The sequence below is a fragment of the Heptranchias perlo genome, chromosome 14, assembly GCF_035084215.1.
Source record: "Heptranchias perlo isolate sHepPer1 chromosome 14, sHepPer1.hap1, whole genome shotgun sequence".
Lineage (NCBI taxonomy): Eukaryota > Metazoa > Chordata > Chondrichthyes > Hexanchiformes > Hexanchidae > Heptranchias > Heptranchias perlo.
Genome location: NC_090338.1, coordinates 50,299,730 through 50,322,586, shown reverse-complemented (window position 1 = coordinate 50,322,586; position 22,857 = coordinate 50,299,730).

Sequence of the window (22,857 nt, the reverse complement as noted above, 5' to 3'; positions counted from 1 at the left end):
TGCCCATAAACCTTTATAGCTTTCACATCCTTAAGTAGGTGTTCATTCAGCTCTCAGCCCCTAAAGATAAAGGGGCCAAAAATCTGTAGGCTGTGATCTCAGCAGTTACATTGGGGTTGCGCCTGCTAGTGCCTTCCCAGATTATATAGGATCAGTGGAAGAACATCTCATTTGCAGGTATCCACACCACTAAGGGCATATCTTCAGCACACACCTGCCCATGCTATTGGAAATTCTGACACCCTCTACCTATCCAGGATAGAATGTCTATTTCTCCACCACCCCTCGGCAGAGACCATATTCTGTTCCCTCTTCAACTGATTCTAAAATAATGGGATAGAAATTGTTCGGAGCGGTGAACCAACACTTCACCACTCCATAGATTGATACTAACTCACTAACTTACAGCTAGAAAGTAACTATTTACGCCACCAATCAGGTACGCTGGTCTTTTCGTCGGCCACTTCCTCTAATAGGAAGCGGAGAAGAGCCCAGCGTCAGTTCAGGTGAAGCTAGGACCCTGGGAGAAGTGAGACAATCGATCTCTCGCCTTGACTAATCAGATTGCAGCATTTTTGACAGCTGTGTTACCTCTCTGCAGGCTTGGACCGTTAAACCAGGAAGTGAAAGGTACAACATTTTAAATCAATGCAAAAACAGTTACAGGCAATGAGGAAAAAGAGTAAGAAATTATGGAATTAAATAAGAGACAGAAGGGAAAAGTAAAAACAAATAATTCTTTAAATTAAAAAAAAATGTTTTTAATGACCAATAACTTAAAATAAGAAGTAATGAGACTCCAAGTTTCTAAAAGTTAATTTTTAGTTGTTTGGCAGTCATTAAGACTGTTAAAACTTAGTTTAGTCCTGCAATCCTGTAAGTGTGCCTGTTTGCTGGTGTAATTAGTTACTTTCCAGCTGGGCAGATAAGCAAGTTTGCACTTTTTCAATGATTTCTCTGATTGCAGTGTGCGATGTTCCTTTAATTCGAAGCTGTCATATCGCCGGCAAACCACTGGGAGCAAGATCTGGATTTCCACGTTTCACTGTGCATTCCATTTCCAAGTTGCATTTTGCCACTAACAATGGAGAGCGCTGTTGAGCTGTCCGTTATTTCAGGAGCGATTTCTGCCCCAATGTTTTTTTAATTTCCCCTATCTTCTGGGGTCCAAGCAGTTTCCTGATCAGACTTGACATACTGGCCTCCAGTTTTATACCAGGTCCCCTATGGGCTGGGAAGCAGAAACTCCCAGCTAGGGATTTACTGCTCTGATCGTGGCCTTGGTCCTTCTGAATGTGACCGGTCTTGTAAAAGATGAGCTAAGGCTACCCCACCACCCCCCCTCCCCAATCTTACAAGGCAGAGGGAATTTCCCACATGAGGCCAGGATCCGGTATCTCTGGAGTTACAGCAGAAGCCTGGTGGAACAGATAAGGAAATTTAGCTCCAAAAATCTTAAAATTGAAATAAACAAATTTCTGGATGCTCACAGCTGGTCAGTCACATCTAAAGAATGAAAATAGATTGTTTTAGATGTCACCCTTCATCAGAATTGGCTGATGATGAGTCCCACCAAAAACCTTAACCTATCTTCCTCTTCCAAATGCTGACTGACCTGCTGTGCATTTCCAGTATTCCTTGTTTTTATTATTGCCTTAACCACTTTCTATTGGGGGTCTGTTCCACATATTTGCTAAATGTAGGGAGAAAGATTCTTTTACTTTCTAGTCTTGAGTTTTGTACTTGTTTTCTAGTTCTACGAACAATTTTAAGTTTTAAAAAACACATCATTGCGTTTCAGCATTATAAAGATTTTGACCAAGCCCCCTCTAAATCTGTTCTGCACTGAAAACAAGTCCACTTCGATATGTTTTTCTCATAACTTAAACTTAAAAGTTTCAACATAAGAACTCAACTCTTCTAACCAAGTCAGATATGATGAACAGTAACTCAGGCTGTAAAATGGAACCTGCTGAAAAATAGTATGCATCATTTAAAATGCCTTAGACTGAATTCAAAGAGAACAAATCTTGTTAAATGTTTGCATCGTAGTGAGCAGTAAAATGAGCCCAAGGAGCTCTCCGACAAAAGATAATTAATGTTTTGCAATTCCTCTTTTGCCCAGATGATGGGGATTGTGGACAATTGTTGCCATTATTTAGAATTTAAAACTATTCCGAATCTCCTGAAGAAAAAGTGGATAAACACTTAGTTTACTTTTTAGGATACATGATTTGAAAGTAATAAAATTTGTATTTGAATTAATTGATTGTAGCCTAACAAAGCGGCCAAAACCTTAGTAGGATCTTGTTTGTAGAAAGAGACTATCAACCTGCGTACCTCCTACTGGTTGATTACAAATTGCCTTTCACTGATGCCTGAAAACAATTCACCTGCCTGCTTCTTGGCTAGGGGAGGAAAATCAGCCTGGAATTCAGATATTGATTTGAAACCAATATTTTTATTGGCTTGGAACAAGATTATTTTATCATTTTTTCTAGTTTAGTGTTTATCATAGTTAGTGATGACAAGGCTGGGAAGCTAGTGCTTTCAACAAGAGAAAACCAATCTTATTACCTACAACATATATGACATAGACTAGATAATGTATTGTACCTATTGCATTGCTCCTAAAATGACTCCTAAACACTATCTATCAAAGAGCACCTCCCTAGTCACCTGTGTGACTTCAGTTGCATGCATCAATTGGGTGAGACATCGGGCTTGATTTCAACTTGGAGCCTCGGTGGGTGGATTTGCACGTGGGGAACCCAGAAGTCAAGCGTGCATGTTTAAATCTGCGATCGCAACTCAATTGCAGGCAATTATCTTTGCTTCCAGGACTCACGTCTCCAAACTGCGCAGCGGGCATGTTACGCACCCGAATAACGCGAGTTAAAGCCCACTATTTAAAGGGCCATCCCAAGAATGAATTTTGAAGGAGAAATTGAGTCCACGAAAGCTAAGACTGCCCCTAGATTTAATGATGTCCCCCTGGATGTACTGCTGGCTGCAGTGAGAGCCAGGAGGGAGGTAATGTTTCCAATGAATGGCAGGAAGAAACCAAAAATGCTTGGCTGGATTTGGCTTAAGAGGTGAGCAGCAGGAGCACAGTGCCCAATGATGAAGCAGTCCGTGCCTGCATGCAGCAAGACCTGGACAACATCCAGGCTTGGGCTGATAAGTGGCAAGTAACATTCACGCCAGTAAAGTGCCAGGCAATGACATCTCCAACAAGAGAGAGTCTAACCACCTCCCCTTGACATTCAATGGCATTACCATCACCGAATCCCCCACCATCAACATCCTGAGGGTTACCATTGACGAGAAACTTAAGTGGACCAGCCATATAAATACTGTGGCTACAAGAGCCGGTCAGAGGCTGGGTATTCTGCGATGAGTGACTCACCTCCTGACTCCCCAAAGCCTTTCCACCATCAGGAGTGTGATGGAATACTCTCCACTTGCCTGGATGAGTGCTGCTCCAACAACACTCAAGAAGCTCGACAACATCCAGGACAAAGCAGCCCGCTTGATTGGAACCCCATCCACCACCCTAAACATTCACTCCCTTCACCACCGGCGCACTGTGGCTGCAGTGTGTACCATCCATAGGATGCACTGCAGCAACTCACCAAGGCTTCTTCGACGGCACCTCCCAAACCCTCGACCTCTACCGCCTAGAAGGACAAGAGCAGCAGGTACATGGGAACAACACCACCTGCACGTTCCCCTCCAAGTCACACATCATCCCGACTCGGAAATATATCGCCGTTCCTTCATCGTCGCTGGGTCATAATCCTGGAACTCCCTTCCTAACAGCACTGTAGGAGAACCTTCACCACAGTTCAACCTGCAGCAGTTCAAGAAGGCGGCTCACCACCACCTTCTCAAGGGCAATTAGGGATGGGCAATAAATGCCGGCCTTGCCAGCGACGCCCACATCCCATGAACGAATAAAAAAAAAGGTCTTGGGTTCAGTGCAGGAAGTATTTTAATGACTTAACCAGGTCAGGAAAAGTGAGTACAGTTGCTGATTCACCTACATCCTGTATTGTTCAACACCACCCCTTCCCTGTCACTCTGTGTTGGCACGCCTACCCCATCACATAGCTCCTCACACCCACTTAAGTGTCAATAGCAGCAACCATCCTTCACTTTCTATGTACTTCCTCAACTGCCCATTTATTCAACTGCCACTCACCCCAATCCTGCTGCAATGTGATGTATCTGTCCAATTGTCACACTCTCCTGCATCTCTTTCATGGTCAGCCTCACCAAAACCAATGCATTCATCCTTCAGTCACTCACAGGTCTATTCTTTTTTCCCTTGTAGAAGAAGAAAGTGCAAAACGCAGGGAGAGGAGCAGAACTGGACGTGGCCCACCATATAGTGAAGGTGACAGATGTGGAGGACAAGGCCATAGAAATAAGTCGGACCATCGCATACCTATCTATCGGCGGTGGAAAGATTGGCAACCCGCAGATGGCTGGTGACAAAACTTTAACATCTTTCACACACATGAATTGATTTTATCAATGATGTAATTGTGCCAGACCTCAGTTTGGTCATTGGAAAGATTGTCACTGTTGCAATAAATCATTAATATCGCTTTCTTATGTCTTCTAGGGCCTTCGTACCCTCATGAGGAATCAGCAGAAATGGAAGAAAGTGATTTCTCAGAGGAGCTCATTCCTTCTGAGGGTGCACCGTCACAGGACATACAGCCATGCACCAGCACTGATACTCGCATTTCGGTGGGTCCTGTTAGACAGTTAGTTGGGTTGTCACCTGGTGATTCACCACTCACAAGTGAGCACGAGCAGAAACTGATGGCAGGGGCAGCTGTGGAGAGTCTGCGTCAGGGGGGCGGACTCCTCTCCAAACTCTGCTTAGCTGGACACAGATGCAGAACCCCAGGGAACATTGTTGAGAAGCAGAATGATCGAGGTACAGCTCCATCTTTGCGAGATAGTGGAAAAGATGTCACGCACACTCTCCACAATAACGGAGAGGATGGAGGAGTCCAACTCCATCGCTAGTGGATTGGTGGCGCAAGTAAGTTTTTTTTTATTCGTTCATGGGATGTGAGCGTCGCTGGTGAGGCCAGCATTTATTGCCCATCCCTAATTGCCCTTGAGAAGGTGGTGGTGAGCCACCTTCTTGAACTGCTGCAGTCCGTGTGGTGAAGGTTCTCCCACAGTGCTGTTAGGAAGGGAGTTCCAGGATTTTGACCCAGCGACGATGAAGGAACGGCGATATATTTCCAAGTCAGGATGGTGTGTGACTTGGAGGGGAACGTGCAGGTGGTGTTGTTCCCATGTACCTGCTGCCCTAGTCCTTCTAGGTGGTAGAGGTCACGGGTTTGAGAGGTGCTGTCGAAGAAGCCTTGGCGAGTTGCCACAGTGCACCGGTGGTGAAGGGAGTGAATGTTTAGGGTTCTGGATGGGGTGCCAATCAAGCAGGCTGCTTTGTCCTGGATGGTGTCGAGCTTCTTGAGTGTTGTTGGAGCTGCACTCATCCAGGCAGGTGGATAGTATTCCATCACACTCCTGACTTGTGCCTTGTAGTTGGTGGAAAGGCTTTGGGGAGTCAGGAGGTGAGTCACTCGCCACAGAATACCCAGCCTCTGACCTGCTCTTGTAACCACAGTATTTATGTGACTGGCCCAGTTAAGTTGCTGGTCAATGATGACCCCCAGGATGTTGATGGTGGGGGATTCGGCGATGGTAATGCTGTTGAATGTCAAGGGGAGGTGGTTAGACTCTCCTGTTGGAGATGGTCATTGCCTGGCACTTGTCTGGCGCGAATGTTACTTGCCACTTATCAGCCCAAGCCTGGTTGTTGTCCAGGTCTTGCTGCATGCGGGCACAGACTGCTTCATTATCTGAAGGGTTGCGAATGGAACTGAACACTGTGCGAGAATGTCTGCAATGGAGACAGTGGCAGCCTCTATTAAGCTTCAAGCACGGATCTCAAATCAGTCCATGTAGGCCATGACAACGGCCGTGTGGACTCTGGATTTCAACATGTCTGCCGCCTTAAACAGGCTGCCAGATAGATACCTTAGAACGTGTCACATCTGCTCACCAACCTGCTGGCCAGCAGAGTGGTGGAGTGATGTTGCGCTGGCCCGGGAGAGGGATAATGGTGAAAAGGGATATGGAAGTGGGGACTCCACTCAAAGCGCTCCCACGCCTCAGTCATTGCCCCCTCCTCAACCAGTATCCGCAGTACTGCCTCCTCTCCCAAAGGCCGAGTCTGCCCCTGCACAGGTGCAGGTGGAGCAGTCTTTGGCGGTGCGGAAGAAGTGGTAGAAAGAGAAAGGCTAAGCAATTGTAGTTCAACAAGGATGTTTGATGAGCTCTCATGTTGTTAATTTATATATTTTTTTGTTATGCACATTAAATGTAATCACCATCACCACCACTGCCATGTCTTGGCCATTATTGAGTCCCTTTTGTGAATTCGCCCTTTCATGTGCTTCATTATGAACACCAAGACATGATGCCACCCATTGGGTGCATGTGCAATGGGTGTATGTGTGGTTGAAGGTGTGTTTTGTGCAAAGGGGGAGGGTGGGGAGTTGGTGGTAGTGGTGGTTGTTCCAGGTGGCCTGAGTATTTCAAAGCTTCAATTTGCACATCTCACTATGAGAACCTGTTAGAGATGAGAGCATGTTGGACAGCAATGGGCGCGGCTCTTCTTGCGATCGGTTCCCCATCTTCATTTTCCTCCTCCTCAGATGTACTGTGGAATAGATCCATTGCACCCCCCCCCCCATCCTGATGATGTCAGTTTGAGGGGCTCCAAAATGTTGGTAAATTTGTCTGAACACAAGAATTCTCAGTCACAACAAAGAAATCACAGTCTAAAAACAAAGAACTCCCAGCCAAAGATTAGTCTGAGAGAATTCAGTGCCCAGCTGCAATTCCTCACCTTTTATTCAGATGTGTCAATCACTGGTTTGAAGGGTCAAATGAGCTTCGGCTGCAGCTCGCCTCTGCTTCAATGGCGAGTTGCAGAAGCCACGGGAGACATGTTCAGGAGTAATTAAATCCGTTTCTGTTGCAGAATCCACAGAAGGTTAAGTATGTAGAGTGTTTCAACTACCTGAATTGGCCCTTTAAATATCTGCCCGCCGGCTTTAAGTGGGGATGGGACTTCCAGGATTCTGTTGTGCGCACACATCCTATCATGCCTGGGTTAAACCCGGAAGTGGGCATGTAGGAGCCGGTATGTGGCCCTGCTCCAAAAAAGCTGCTAGTAACCCTAACCCTAACCCTAACCTTCCACCCACCCCCAACCCACCCATTCTTGGGGGTTAAAATTACCCCCATCACTGAGTGAGATTTCCTCACTCATGCTGAATCAGCACTGATTTTGTACGACAGGCTTATACAAACTGACCCTGACTTGACACTACTCAAATTCATTTTACTGTGGATCTTAATAACCATCAGCTCCCATATAAGTACGCTGAATTTCAATTAAGATAGTATTATAATCCAGTATGCCACTGACTACTATGGGTATTAATTCTGTTTAGTATTTAATCAATAAGACCTTTCTTCATATTAATATTTCATGTTTGAAGTACAGGAACTAGTATGAAATAGTGAGCCACTGCTAAAAGTGTTAGACAGTGAATACAAAGGAGCACATTTCTGGTTTACAGTTTGATATTTTTAAAAACATACAGAAATGTGTACTTGGTGTCCTGGTAATAACAGACATATGAAGCTTTGATAATTGCTACTACTTTCATCTCCTGGTGAAAATACATCTTCTGCACATTACTGCAATCTTAGTTTCTTTCCCCCTCATTTTTCATTTCATGTTTTCCCATTTTCAAATTCTGCAGGCATGCCTTTTGGTTTTTCTCATTTTGCTGCAAATTATTTTGATCATGAAGTTTGAGAATCCAAACATACAGGCATACAATGAAACTTTCCCATTTTCTCTGCTTGTTCAGACAACAAGGTTCAAGCTAGGCCTGTAGTCCATGCCACTCCAGTAAGGTAAACTGGACTATTTGATCTTACCCCTTCTCTCCTGAAGCCATTAACTCCTCACTGTGATGAAATAAGTTCGGCAGAGTAAAATATCTTTACTTAGAGAGATATGTTGACGGCGCATAAAAGCCTCATTGTTTTCACTGAAATCACTTTGCTGAACCTGATCTAGGAACAGGAGTAGGCCATTCAACCCCTCAAGCCTGTTCCGCCATTCAATGAGATCATGGGCTGATCTGTATCCGAACTCCATCCACCCGCCTTGGCTTCATATCCCATAATACCTCTGGCTAGCAAAAATCTATCGGTCTCAGATTTAAAATTATTAATTGAGCCAGCATCTACTGCTTTTGTGGGAGAGAGTTCCACATTTCTACGACCCTTTGCATGAAAAAGTGTTTCCTAACTTCTCTCTTCAATGGCCTGATTTTAACATTGTATCCCCTTGTCTTAGACTCTCCACCAGTGGAAAATGTTTCTCTCTACCCTATCAATTCCTTTCAAAATCCTAAAAACGTCAATCAAGTCACCCTTTAATCTTCTATATTCCAGGGAATACAAGCCTAGTTTATGTAATCTCTCCTCATACTCTAACCCTTGGAGCCTTGGTAACATTCTGGGGAATCCGCGCTGCATTCCTTCCAAGGCCAATATATCCTTTCTAAGGTGCGGTGCCCAGAACTGTACACGGTACTCCAGATGTGATCCAACCAGGGATTTGTATAGCTGTAGCAAAACTTCCTCCCCTTTATATTCTAGCCCTCTAGCTATGAAGGCTAACATCCCATTAGCCTTCTGATTATTTTTTGTACCTGACTACATTTTAGTGATCTGAGTACATGGATCCCTAAATCTCTTTGGACTTCCACTGTTCCTAGCTTTTCACCATTTAAAAAATACTCAGATCTATCCTTTTTTGGTCCAAATTGGGTGACCTTACACTTTCATGCATTGAAATCTATCTGCCACAGTTTTGCCCACTCACTTAATCTATCAATGTCTCTGTAATTTTATGCTCCCATCTACACTACTTACAATGCCACCAATAATTGTGTCATCATCAAACTTGGATATATGACTCTCCAATGTGTTACCTAAGGCATTAATAAATATAGTGAATAGTTGAGGCCCCAGCACAGATCCTTGTGGGACACCAGTAGTCATTTCCTTCCAATTTGAGTACATACCGATTATCCCAACTCCCTAACTTCTACCGCTTAACCAATCTCCTAACCAGGTCAATAATTTGCCTTCAATTCCATGATATTCGCTGAATGTCAAGGGGAGGAGGTTAGACTCTCTCTTGTTGGAGATGGTCATTGCCTGGCACTTGTCTGGCACGAATGTTACTTGCTACTTATCAGCCCAAGCCGGGATGTTGTCCAGGTCTTGCTGCGTGCGGGCATGGACTGCCTCATTATCTGAACGGTTGTGAATGGAATGGAACACTGTGCAATCATCAGCGGACATCCCCATTTCTGACCTTATGATGGAGGGAAGGTCATTGATGAAGCAGCTGAAGATGGTTGGGCCTAGGACACTGCCCTGAGGAACTTCTGCAGCAATGTCCTGGGCCTGAGATGATTGGCCTCCAACAACCACTACCATCTTCCTTTGTGCCAGGTATGACTCCAGCCGCTGGAGAGTTTTCCTCCTGATTCCCATTGTCTTCAATTTTACTAGGGCTCCTTGGTGACACACACAGTCAAATGCTGCCTTGATGTCAAGGGCAGTCACTCTCACCTCACCTCTGGAATTCAGCATTTTTGTCCATGTTTGGACCAAGGCTGTAATGAGGTCTGGAGCCGAGTGGTCCTGGCGGAACCCAAACTGAGCATCGGTGAGCAGGTTATTGGTGAGTAAGTGCCACTTGATAGCACTGTTGATAGCACCTTGGTAGCACCTTCCTTCGCTTTGCTGATAATTGAGAGTAGACTGATGGGGCGGTAATTGGCCGGATTGGATTTGTCCTGCTTTTTGGGGACAGGACACACCTGGGCAATTTTTCACATTGTCGGGTAGATTCCAATGTTGTAGCTGTACTGAGACAGCTTGGTTAGAGGCATAGCTAAGTCTGGAGCACAAGTCTTCAGCACTACAGCCGGGATGTTGTCGGGGCCCATAGCCTTTGCTGTATCCAGTGCACTCAGTTGTTTCTTGATATCACGTGGAGTGAATCAAATTGGCTGAAGACTGGCTTCAGTGATGGTGGGGATATCAAGAGGAGGCTGAGCTGGATCATCTTTTTGGTACTTCTGGCTGAAGATGGTTGCAAACGCTTCAGCCTTGTCTTTTGCACTCACGTGCTGGTCTTTGCCATCGTTGAGAATGGGGATGTTTGCAGAGCCTCCTCCTCCCGTTAGTTGTTTAATTGTCCACCACCATTCACGACTGGATGTGGCAGGACTGCAGAGCTTTGATCTGATCCATTGGTTGTGGAATCGCTTAACTTTGTCTATATTATGTTGCTTCCGCTGTTTAGCATGCATGTAGTCCTGTGTTGTAGCTTCACCAGGTTGGCACCTCATTTTTAGGTACCCCTGGTGCTGCTCCTGGCATGCTCTTCTACACTCCTCATCGAACGAAGGTTGATCCCCTGGCAGGTTGGTAATGGTAGAGTGAGGAATATGCTGGGCCATGGGGTTACAGGTTGTGGTGGAATACAATTCTGCTGCTACTGTATGTACAGAATATTACTGCAAAGTAAGTCAAGAAAGTAGACCAGAGAACATAAATTTAAATTGGTAAATTTTGGTTAAAGTAAATTTAAAACAGATATTAGGAAAAACATATTTACTCAGAATACTAAAAGTCTGGAATAGTCCGCTAGATAGGGTAGTGGAGACATAAAAGTCAGGATGTTCAAAATGCAGCTATGTGATCTTGAAGTTAGATACTGGAAAAGATAAGGTGCTAGAGAGATGATCTTTGATGGATTGTATGGCCTTTTCACACCTTTAACTTTTTTTATGTTCAGCAAGGGAATGTGATATGTGGCCGATTTCACTAAGGTATTTGTCAAGACCTTTCAGCAGACCCATAGTTTGATTATCTGCAATAAGCACATGTTGAAAGCTGAGAAATTGCCATCTGGAACTGTTATCTGTAAGTTAATCAATAAGTTTATTGCTTTATCTGTGGATCTTTAAAAAACAAAAACATTTTGCTTCTATCAGTCTTCAGTAGACAAGGTACATCTATTCTATAATAAACGACAAAATTATAGTTCAAAAATGGCCTCATCTTGGGGTATTTTCCAAGTTAATTATTTTCAGATCTAAAGTATAACACCTATTTGTAACTGTCATGTAGCAATATAAAACACAAAATGATTGCATGCCATATGAAATGCAGTGTTAGACATTTTTAAAAAATGGATGTTACACAAAGGTGGCAATAATCCAGAAAGCTGCAGTATCTCAACAAGAGATCACTGTAAGACCAGAGCTAAAAAATTCAATTTCTTGTTAGTGACACACTGGTGCCCCGAGACGAGGGTGAAAGGATGCAGGTTTATACCAGCAGTTCCCCACATGCTGACTTCTGAATCTCAGCCATGCCATGGTTGAAAATGACAAGCAGTGAGACTCTTACTTCCCACCAGAAAGGAAGGGAAGATCAGAGTGACACTCCAGGCTGGACAGAATCCAGAATGCTGGTGTCTCAACATTCATCCTACAGCCAACATCCCAAAAAAAGCAAAATAATTGATTATTTATCTTATTGTTTATGGGACTTACTATCAGCAAATTGCTACATCCTAGTGACCTGAAATCTGCTTTATAAAGGGAAAATTGTTCTTTCTTACTCGGGACATACATGGTATGTATTACTGAAAATGCATTAATTTAGTTTTATGAATTTAAATAGTCTCCATCTTTCATATTAAGTGTTGCATTATTAATTGAAATCCCAAATGAACTGTAACAGGTTTAGCTGGAAGGCCTTAACCACCTTGCAATAATCACGTGAGTGACTGGGTCCACTTTAGAGACTAGCGAGCAACTTTACACGTATGAAAGTAATACACGCACATGCAAACAGATCAGAATATTCACCAGTAACATTCAAATTATGTTGTTAAAATATCCAGAAAAGGGAAGAGCCTCACTGCTTATCCTCTGCCACCCGAGTCTGCCAGTTGGGTATGTATTCGTCAATAAGTGGTATTGCTAGCAACCACCTGGGTACTGGAGTCGATATACCATGTTAACATATTTTAAAACATATATAAACATTGCATCAACGGCTCATTTCTTCTGGGCAGCCTTTGTTCTCCATCCTGTTAAAGTTGATGCACCTTAAAAAGTGCATTGCCATTGAAATGTCACTTTCTGGACATTTGCTGTATCTTGGGCACTTTGTACCAGATATGAATTCAGGATCAATATAAGTAAGCTAACAATAGTTGGTAAAAGTACAAACAAAGCGGTGTAATTCTGTCGCGACCTCCAGTTTATCTCTGATTGCTGCGGAGTTTAATATGTTGAACTAAAAAGCCGATTTGCTCCAATTGTATTCTGTGCTCTATCAGTGTGGGAAAAGAAAGACCAGATTGCTGGCTCAGAATTAAAGGATGTTGGTTCGCGGAAATCCACCTTGTCACTCTAATATAATTTACATTTGTTGAAATATCTTGTATGAAGTATTCAAGTGATATCAGCCTGGTGCTTATAAAGTAAATGTAACAAATCTGTACAGAGAGCATGTGCTGATGTAAAGCTCTCTAATACTTTGGCTCTTGCGGTCAGGTTGCAGTATATTCACCAGCTCCACAATGCTACAATCAAATCCGATGTTACGTTGTTTAGGTGCAATGGTTCTCTTCCGTCGAAAAACAGTAAGTACACATTGAAAAGCAATTTCCGTCATTTCATAAACTTCCTGCCTTACTTTGGATAATGTCTTTTAAGTGAAAGTTGACTGCTTTGAAAACAATCCAGTCATTTATACAACGTGCAATTCCGTGAGTTTTTAAAAATTGTTTTCGTTATGCATAACAAGTGCAAGTATGCATCTGTACGATCCATAAATATATGGATATTTGACACCCTTAGATTGTCTAGTCCATTTACAACTAGTGGCTGCACCACCCCTGCTTGTTTGAAATACCTAAATCAATGCAAAAACAAATGGACACAAGCTTGGGGTTATTAACCACAAAAATGTTTCGTTGAGTTGTTTTGATCGTTCATATCCATTATACCTCAAATATTTGTTTTCTGTGATCTGAAAGCTACTCAGGCAAGCCTTAACAATTTGATGTATTTGGTTTGTCGAGTATGCAAACATGAGGTAAAACACGACATAGTGAAGCAACTGTTAGCTGTAATGGAAGGTCTTTGGCCAAATCGTAGTTGTCTTGAGGGGAAGAAAAATGTTTCTGCAAGCCACTCATGTGGAAGGTTTCTCTCAAAGCAATTGTATGCAGCTGTCCAATGTTGTCTGTTTATTTTTCTGAATTATAAGTGAGTTTTCAGTCTGTAGTGGAGATTAAATGGGGCAGGTAATGTACTACCAGAAGTGTCTAGAGTAGAATATTCCACAACTAAATAGAACTACTCCTGCTATAGTGATAACAGTTGTTGCAGAATTTAGCACCTTCCATACATATTGCTACTGGTGGACCCCATATATGATGGTTCAATCCAAATATAGTTAGGTTAACTTTAGCTTCAACATAGGCACATAGGAATTCAGCTTTTATGGTCAACTAAACTAATCATTACCAGGTCCTAGTTAAAATAACTACATTGGATCAAGAGTAGAAAATTGGTCATTGGCTTGATTTCTATAGTTACACTTTTTTTATCTCTTTAATTAGCTCTAATGGGCTATTTTAAATACACTTGTGACTGGATTGACAGTTGATTATAGTTCGCAGTCTGAATGCAAGGGATAAAAAGTGAACAATTACTTGGCTTTTCTTCTCAGTAACACCTCATTTATGTATTGTAGCTGGAATTAACATAACTGAACTAACTATACCTATGAACATGTGACTGTGATTTAGATGACCCTGATTTAGAGTGAATGCAGATACATTGAAACTCAATGTGGTGGAAATGAATAGTCAATGAATATCCAAATTCATTTCCCAGGTATAACCAAATCAAATGATGCATTTAAGGGGAAGCTAGATAAGCACATGAGGGAGAAAGGAATAGAAGGATATGCTGATATGGTGAGATGAAGTAAGGTGGGAGGAGGCTTCTGAAGATCATAATCTGGCATAGACCTGTTGGGCTGAATGGCCTGTTTCTGTGGAGTGTGAGTCATGGGTAGTAACTTTATCTTGAAGTTTAAATGATGATCTGAAATGTATTGGGCTTTTCCCTTTAATGATTTATGATGTCAGTAGAACTCAGTAGTTGCTGCCTTGCAACTCAATCTCCAGTATTTCTAATTATGATTTAGTTAATATAATGGCCCTGAAATTGCTCATGTAATAACGGTGAGGCTAATGGGGCTCACCGCTATTTCAGGGCAAATGGAAGAGGAAGTTCCTGAGAGCACACATGCGCAGTCAAATGTGGAAATCCGGAAATTGCTCTACCATTTGGCCTGCTCGTTTGAAAGCTTCATGTTAAAGAGATCTCGCCGGCTGAATGAATGGACCAGCGCAAATTTGCTGCACTGCCCAGCTGGAAACGAACTAATCTCTCCATAAAAAACATATGCTGGGTTTTTTTAGGTCTAAGCTAACTTTTAACAGTGAGGTAAGTATTAATGCCTGCCAAACAACCTCTCTGGCACTGAAAATTAACTTTTAAAAATATGGAGCCCCATTCCTCCTGATATTAATTGTTGTTGGGGACATTTAAAAAAAAATTAAATGTTTTTTTTACTTATTCTTTCTGTCTCTTTTACTTCTGTCTTTTAATCTTACACTTTCTTTATTTTGTTTTCTCTAACTAATTTTATAGAGAATTTACTAATCTGTCTGACACTTCCTGGTTCTTAGTCTGCGTGGCTCGTGAAGGAAGATTTCACTTCCTGGTTCTGACTGGTTTGTCAATGATGCTTCAAGTTGATTGGTTGAGGGGAGAGAGAGAGAGATCCTTTTCCTCCTCTCACAGCTCAGAGAAGCCTGGGAGCAACCGCTGCACTTCTTGCAGGTCGCTATTGAAGCAAGTTGGCATCCAGAAGCCTGCAAAACGTTTGCGGGTGAGTTGGTTACTTACAAGTGGCGGGAGACGTCCGTTCACCGCTCAGCACAATTTCCGGGCCAATAATTGTGGAGTAAAGTTTAGGTGTTGGATGAAGTCCTTTAAAGTAAGTGTTTTTTTGTTTCAAATACTTAAAAATAACTATTAATAGTGAAACTCTTGGATATGAACCTCCTGTTTATAAGAGCATCTTATTTTGGGTCCTTATAAGTCTCTCCTGTAATTATGATCAACCCTGGCCAGGATGTCTAATAAACACGAAACAATATGACAGATTTAGTGCTGATACTAAATGCATAATGTAGCATATTTCAGGAACAGATTTGGATTTTGTCTATGTCCAGGGAACTATGATAGGAACAGTATCTTTCTTGTGTTGCGTGCAGAACACCATCCAAAGCAGCCATTACTTCATTTGAACAGTGAAAAAATACATAGTTACTTTAGTAAATGTAGAGTGGTTGTCTAATAATTGGCAAGAGTATCACGATTTGAGGTAGAAATAGCCATGTTTAAGATCTGACTAATGCTGCAAATCTGCACTGTGAAATTTAACGTGCAGTTATTTAATGTATTTATGGGAAATAATTTGTAATTCTCAATGAATATACATTCCCTTGAGGAATAAAAACTCCACGGGAAAGATGATCCAACTGTGGCTAACTAGAAAAGTTAAGTATAGCATTAGGTTAAAAGAAAAAGCTTACAATATTGCCAGAAAGATGTAGTAAGTCTGAGGATTAGGAAGGTTTTAGAAATCAGCAAAGGACGACCAAGACATTAATGAAGAGGGAGAAAATAGAATATGAGAGTAAACTAGCAAGAAACATAAAAACAGATTGTAAGAGCTTCTACAATTATATAAAAAGGAAGAGATTAGCGAAAGTAAACATGGATTCCTTAGAGGCAGAGACAGGAGAAAGTATAATCGGGAATAAGGAAATGGCAGAGATGTTAAACAAATATTTTGTATCTGTCTTCACAGTAGAAGACACAAAAAATACCAGAAATAGTGGGAACCAAGGGTCTAATGAGAGGGAGGAGCTTAAAGCAATTAAGATTAGTAAAGAAAAAGTACTGGAGGAATTAATGGGACTAAAAGCCAACAAATCCCCTGGACCTGAGGGCCTATATCCTAGCATTTTAAAAGAGGTGGCTGCAGAGATAGTGGATGCATTGGTTTTGATCTTCCAGAATTCCCTAGATTCTAGAATGGTCCCTGTGGATTGGAAGGTAATAAATGTAACCCCACTATTCAAGAAAGGAGGGAGAGCAAAAATAGGGAACGACAGACCAGTTAGCCTGACATCAGTAGTGGGAATAATGTTAGAATCTATTATTAAGGATGTAGTAACAGGACACTTGGAATATCATAATATGATTAGGAAGAGTCAGCATGGTTTTATGAAAGGGAAATCGTGTTTGACAAATCTATTAGAGTTTTTTGAGGGTGTTAGTTGCAGGGTAGATAAGGGTGAACCAGTGGATGTAGTACGTTTGGATTTTCAAAAGACATTCAAGAAGGTGCCACACAAGAGGTTGTTACACAAGATTAGGGCTCATGGGATTGGGGGTAATATATTAGCATGGATTGAGGAGTGGTTAACGGACAGAAAACAGAGAGTAGGAATAAACAGGTCATTTTTGAGTTGACAAGTTGTAAGTGGGATGCCGCAAGGTTCAGTGCTTGGGCCTCAGCTGTTTACAATCTATATTAATGACTTAGATGAAGGCACCGAGTGTAATGTATCCACGTTTGCTGATGATACAAAGCTAGGTGGGAAAATAAGCTGTGAAGAGGATGCAAAGAGGCTGCAAAGGAATGTAGACAGGTTAAGTGAGTGGGCGAGAAGGTGGCAGATGGAGTATAATGTGGGGAAATGTGAAATTATCCACTTTGGTAGGAAGAATAGAAAAGCAGAATATTTTTTAAAAGGTGAGAGACTAAGAAATGTTGGTAGTCAGAGGGATTTGGGTGTCCTTGTATATGAATCATAGAAATTTAACATGCAGATACAGCAAGCAATTAGGAAGACAAATGATATGTTAGCCTTTATTGCAAGGGGGTTGAAGTAAGGAGGTCTTGCTGCAATTATATAGGACTCTGGTGAGACCACACCTGGAGTACTGTGTACAGTTTTGGTCGCCTTATCTAAGGAAAGATATACTTGCCTTAGAGGGGGGTGCAACAAAGGTTCACGAGATTGATTCCTGGGATGAGAGGGTTGTCCTATGAGGAGAGATTGTGTAGAATAGGCCTATTTTCTCTGGAGTTTAGAAGAATGAGAGGTGATTTCATTGAAACGTATAAAATTCTTAGAGACCTAGACAGGGTAGATGCTGAGAGGCTGTTTCCCCTGGCTGGAAAGCCTAGAACTAGAGATCATAGTTTCAAGATAAGGGGTTGGCCATTTAGGACCAAGATGAGGAAAAATTTCTTCACTCAGAGGGTTATGAATCTTTGGAATTCACTACCCCTGACGGCTGTGAATGCTAAGTTGTTGAGTATATTCAAGACTTAGGTAGATGGATATTTGGACACTAAGGGAATCAAGGGATATGGGGATAGGGCGGGAAAGTGGAGTTGAGGTAGAAGATCAGTGGTGATCTTATTGAATAGTGGAACAGGCTTGAGGGGCCGTATGGCCTACTCCTGCTCTTATTTCTTATGTTCTTAAGTTCTAAAACTGCAATTCACTGTACCTTGGGAAGAGAGACAAACAAAATCTTAAACCTGTGTGTTGCATGTTATAGCTGCTTCAAATCAAAACACACGCTTAGTCATGAAAATTTACTTTGGTTCAGTAAGAAATAAAATTGTTGCCAGATTAATCTGCTGGTCCAAACTTGTTCATATCACCATCTAAATCGTTTAATTTGTGTCTCTAACCACCTCCTGCTTTTAGTACATGCTGCTATTTGTGCCAGAATTGTAATGTGATACTGTCTGAAACATACCCTGGTTTGAAACAAAGGAAAGGTATATTATAAGCAGTGATTGCTTTGACCAGCAGTTGTCATGCTGTAAAACACATTTTCCAATCAATATAATCTCACTATACATTTACACACAAACGCATTTTTAAAATTTGAACTAATTGGTTGGAACAAGCTCTCATTCACTATCTTAACAGTAACTGGGCACATATTCAGTAATCCAAAAACTAGACATCACAGTCTCAGAAACCAATTTAAGATGTTCCTCTTTGTTTGCAGTTTATTCTTTCTTCTAACATTTAGACTAAACTTTTAGAAAGTTTGCATGAAAATATCACTGGAGCATGATTAAGTCCAGACAAAAGGTAGTAATTTTGAATCACAGAGTTGCCTGTCATTTAAACTCGCTATTAGGGTAAATGAATTGCTGCAGCATGACAGATCCCACAAATTTCTACACTTACTGTACATAGCACAACTTGCTGATCAGTGCTTTATTTTAAAAAAAATACCCTGATCATTCAGAAAAAACAGATTTATCAACCAACCTCTAGGTGTGCTTGTGAACTATATAGTGGTGAAATAGAACATTTTCAGTACAAGAGGACAGCCCCAAATGGGGAAACAGCAAATGTAACAATATATCAGACAATGTAAACTCTGGGATCTCAATCCATTAATAACAGGTGCTGCAGTCCTTGATCTTAACCTCTTGATTGCAGCTCTGAATCACCCGTAGACTGTTGTCCACTACTGATATTGGATGGCAGGAGCAAACTGTTTGAAAGGTTGGTTTGAGGTTCCTTACAATCAAGCTGTCAGTGCCAAATGTAAAAAAAAAAGTAACAATGCACATTTAAGTAAATATTTCTTTAAATTGCTCTGTCACCTCTACTCTTATTTTTTAAATGGTATTTCTTGGATTTCTTTTCAGCTCATTGTGTTAACAATGTCCGTCCTTCTTGCATCAGTAATGGTAGCAGGTTCAAAAAATAAAAGCGAGGAACTAAAAGGAAAGCGAAACAGCCATATTTGAGCAAGATCTTCAGATCCTCCTGTGGGACCCACTGCTTTCAGCAGAAGCAACCATAAGTCTTCTCCAGACCTCGTGCACACAGTAAATTCACTTCCAGACAGCAAATTTATGCTGGAAGAGGACTACGAACAAAACATAAGAGAAATGGTTAATCAGTTAAAGAACAACTCAGCACTGACAGGCACTAAATGTGAAGTAAATCTGCGATTCTGGATGTCTAATACGAGAAGCCTATCTCCATGGTCGTACAGGTAGAGTCAAATGTTTGGCTGCCATTTTTAAAAAAATGACAAAAGCACGGTTCTCCTGATGGTTCTGAAGGTTTATTCAGTGAGTAGCTGAAAAATGCATTACAGGTCCCAGGATGATCCCCAATCTGTGGCGAGATAACTGATCATAGCAATAGCAGTGGTTGGAGTGTTAGAATTGATTTCAGCAAAAGGGAAAAATCGGCCAGGGTTTCTGCTGTGGATTGCTATCCAGAGACTCCTGCTTGAAAGTGCGTGTGAGAGGACAGGATCATGCTTGGCTATGAGGCCTCACCCCACAGTTGTACAGCTGTCTGACACTCACTGGCATAAAATTACATAGAAATGCAGCATGTAAACAGACTGTTCGGTCCAACTAGTCCAAGTTGGTGTTTATCCTCCACACAAGTAGTAACCCTAACCCCTTTTTCCCATATCCATTATACCCCCCTTTTATTCAACCACCTATCTAACCTATTCTTAAATGTTGACATGGTCTCTGCTTTAATCACTAACTCTTAATGCATTCAACAGCCTCACAGCCGTCTGAGTAAAAAAGCTTGTTCTAAACTCAACATCTGGAAACAGTCTGTTCCTATATATCCTGTCCATCTAGCCTGATATACAAATTATTGTCATACACAGTGAACAGAAGCGATCCCAGAACAGAACCCTATGGAACACCGCTACCTACATCCAACCACCTTGAAGACTGCCCTTAATCCTACTCTCTCTTTCCTTTTTTCACCACATCCACTGTATTTCCACCATATTTGTCACCTCAAAGAACTCCATCAGGTTTCTCAAGCACGATCATTCTTTCTGAAATCCATATTGGCTGCTTCTAATTATTTTCTCGTTATCTAGTAGGGCTCACAAATGGTCACTTGGATTAGGTACTGAAAGGTTTTCAAGGAACTATACCTCAGCAAAAAAAATCAACATTTATGGGAGAGGAGGTGGGGAGGAGAATGATGGGGGGCAGGGGGCGGGTGGAATGGAACAAAAAATTCCATAAATATAGATCTCTTGAAATAGTTTCTAAACTCCCATATAGTAATGAAATTGAATATTTTTGTGTAATTTCAAAAGTTATGTCTTAATATAATTTGGTTACAATTAGTACTTAGTGGGGATTCCTCTGATAGCTCAGCGACTCACAGGAAACACTCACTGAACTATACAGATCAGGAAAGTCCCAGGTTCATTCCTCAGTCTGTGCTGTTTCAGCTGATCTCAGCTAGGGAGCTACAGTTGGCTTCAGCACGCATGGGTTAGGGAGCTGGAAATTGGCCAGGGGATTCACTCCTGATCACTATCTAGCAACCCCTACTGAAAGTGTATATTGGGCAAAGATAGGATCAAGTTACATCCCAACTCTCACTGTCGAGGGTCATGCATGAATAATGGTCACTTGGGCAACTATCAGAGGACAACCAGTGTCCGTTGAACTGTATCAGGAGAAAATGAAAAGGGGAGCAATTTGGCCAAAGCAAAAACTTTCATTTAGTTTGAATACTGTATTAATTGAAGGGAAACATGAAAATGAACAATTCTAATTAAAAGTTTGGAAAATACCTCCTTAAAGACTCGCATCAACTATTGCTTTAGTGACTTCAGAATGCTCGAACATTTTTTACATATAAATGCAAGTTCTTTCTTCCTGTAAAAAAATGTTTTTTCACCTGTGTGCTCTTTTAAGCAGCATTAATCATGATGAAGAACGAATACCAATTGATATCCCAGAGGCCCAATGTCTTTGCAAAGGGTGCATCAATCCTTTCACTATGCAAGAAGACACAACAATGTCTAGCATTCTCATCTACAGCAAAATCCCAGTGAAAAGACTAACGTGTGAAAGTTCAAAAGCCAATAAAAAATACAGAAGAAAAAAGAAGAAATGTATCCTGCAATATAAACCAGTGATAGAAAACATTGCTGTTGGATGCACTTGTATCTTTTAGCTCATTATTTGCAAAACTGAATGTGTACTGTGAAAGCATGTGGGTTTCTAGAAGTGTATGCTGAATCAGTCGGGGTGGTGTTGCGGGAGAAAATAACAATATTAGCATAGCTATGAAATGATTTGAAGTATGAGTTAGTGTTAGGGATGAGGACCGAATCCAAAATTCAGGCTGATTCAAACTTTTGCGGTTTGTTTGAACTGAACCACAAATAATTTTTTCTTCAGATACAAGCTCACTATCAGAATTGCCCTTGCAGTGGCAAAGTGGGGATCAGGTTTTCAGTTTGCCATTAAGCTGGAGAGGGAAGGAGGAGGCGGCTCCCCCAGTACCTCAGTGAGTAAATGCAGTGCCTGGTGAAGTACTGAACCACACAGATCAGGAAGGTCCCAAGACTGTGCTGATCCCAGGTAGGTAGCAGGTAACTATATAACCCTATAGTTGAGTGCAATGCTCCTAGGTTAGGGAGGGGGGGAATAAGCCAGGGTTCTCCATCCTGATTGCTATCTAATGACTTTTACTGAAAGTTGCACAGGTTTGGATGTTGGTGAGGATAAGATATTCAACTGCATCACAGCTGCCTGATCCTGTTCTTACAGCACATTCACACATGCACACTTCCAGCAGCTATCACTGGAAGCGATCAGGAGGGGGGACCTTAGCTGATTTTGCACCCTTAACCTGGAGCATGGGGGCCAATTGTAGCATCATGGCTCAGATCAGCTGACTCAGCTCAGCATCAAAACTAGATCCTTTTCACTGGATAAATTCACTGAGCTATTGAGTGTTATTTTGATTATATTAGTGAATTTAATAAGAGTGTATTGTAATTTGGAATGAGTTGTAGTGTAGGCTGGTGTACATGCATAAGTACCTCTTAATATCGAAGTACATGTGGATGTGCATACCAATATATCGCTATGTATTAATGTTGTTACATTCTCATTCCCTTGTGTTTCCTAAAATATTAATCCTATCCTTTATTGCAAGGTTGTTCCTTTTCCTTTGTAAAACAAATCACGACCAGAAAAAAAAGCATTAAACATTTATGATTATTCACTCAGATTATGTCAAATTCTTTCGAATTTTGACGTGTGCTTCTAAATGTTGGCAGTTATAAAAACAGCCTTGTTGTTGAATACTTACACTTTGAATTATCTATGGAATGATTTATGTGAAAGGAACATTTTTGAAAACAGAAATTATCTATGGATATTCTGTTTGAGAATGCACGTATGATTAATTACTACCACTGGAGTCAAGACAAAGTGGTGATTCCATGATCTCATACTCCCAACAGAAGTTGGGTCAGAGAATCATAGAATCATAGAAAGGTTACAGCACAAAAGGAGGCCATTCAGCCCATCGAGTCCGCGCAGGCTCTATGCAAGAACAATCCATCCAGTCCCACTCCCCCGCCGTAACCCCATAACCCTGCAAATTTTTTCTTTTCAAGTATTTATCCCGTTCCCTTTTGAAGGCCATGA